The following is a 1,685-nucleotide window of genomic DNA, read 5'->3' on the forward strand; positions in this document are numbered from 1 at the left end:
CAGCCCAATTGAGCCTGGCACACAGTAAGTGCTCAATAAATGCCAGAGCTTCTTGGATCAATTCAAGAATCCTTCTCTTCATCTGGCTGCCTCAGTCCATATAGTGAAGGTGAAGATCATACAGTTCAGGTATTTATGCCCTGACTGGAAATCGTAGGCGCTCACATCGGTTTGGTTTGTTCATTTTCCAAAGGGTTGTCATAGTTTTGCATGACGTGACATGGCTCGAAATGCAATGGTTCCCAGGGCCATCTGATTCAACCTCCTCCTTGCCTTGTCATTAACCCGTTCAGACAAAGAAACTACTTCTGCAGCTGAGCCAAAATTTGTTTTTTCCCTTGTCCATTCAAACTCTGTTTCTTTCCCTCACCAGAGCAGTCACCTGGCTTCTTGGCTCCATTACATAATCAATACTGGGTGAACGTCTGTATGGCCTGCAATTTGTCCTTCTATCTTTCTTAGTTTCCAAACCATATAGTCATGTTGCTGACTGCCAGAGAAAAATGGAATCTCTGCAGTGTATGGCTTTTCTGTGCAAGCTTGATGAAGAACAGTCTTCAAAAATGACCAGAGAGCTATTGATTAGAGACCAATTCCATAAACTGTGGTTCTATCACAGGCCTGGAACACGCACGAACGCAAACACCTGTGCAGAATTGGCAGGAACTGGCTACAAATCAAAGTGCAGATGCTGATGAGATTGATTCTGAGCCTGTTTTTCTGGATCTGAAAAATTAGATTTAATTCCTGAGGTGTGCCTGTTTTCATTTCAAATTTCTCCTGGACTCTCTTATATTAAAGCAGGAATAGAGGAGCCCTGGCCGCATAGTTTGATTGATTAGAACATTTGCTACTCCAAGGTTGTGAGTTCGATCCCTGGTCAGGGCACACATAGGAACAGATTGATGTTTTTGTGTCTCTCTCTCTATAATTGATTAAAAAAACTTTTTTAAAAAAAGTAGGAATAGAGATACTAGCGGGATTGGGGTTGGTGAGGTGGGTTTGTGTGGAGGTTGCTTGTTTCTTGCCGTGCAGGTGACTGGGGTTACAGAAATACAAGCCTCTCAAATCCTCAGGAAGAGAAACAGTGTACTGGCTCCAGGTGCTGGGCAGAGTAGAGGCTCAGAAAATATTTGTTGACCTTTATTTTTTTAGATTTTATTTGTTCATTTTTAGAGAGGAAAGAGAGAGAGAGAGAGAGAGAGAGAGAGAGAGAGAGAGAGAGAAGGGGGGAGGAGCCGGAAGCATCAACTCCCGTATATGCCTTGACCAGGCAGCCCAGGGTTTCAAACTGGTGACCTCAGTGTTCCAGGTTGATACTTTATCCACTGTGCCACCACAGGTCAGGCTGTTGACCTTTCTTAAGCCTTGATCTTCGTTAGCCAGCAAGCGAGTTTGGTGTCCAGCATCTGACACCTCCTCACCCTGGAACTAGACGGGAAAGAGCCTCCCCAGGGCAGAGGTGGTGAGGCTTTCCTTGAGAAGAGTGGTATGACTTCCAGAAGCACCTCTCATACTTGGCGATCTTGATAAGAAATGCAGCTTCAGGTTTAGTGGATGCGGGCCAGCCTGAGAGTCTGTGTTTCAAACAAATACTCAAATAATCTGGCTTCTGCTGGTCCATGGACTACACCAGGGGTCCCCAAACTACAGCCCGCGGGCCGCATGCGGCCCCCTGAGGCCAT

Source organism: Saccopteryx bilineata, chromosome 3, assembly GCF_036850765.1.
Source record: "Saccopteryx bilineata isolate mSacBil1 chromosome 3, mSacBil1_pri_phased_curated, whole genome shotgun sequence".
Classification (NCBI taxonomy): Eukaryota; Metazoa; Chordata; class Mammalia; order Chiroptera; family Emballonuridae; genus Saccopteryx; species Saccopteryx bilineata.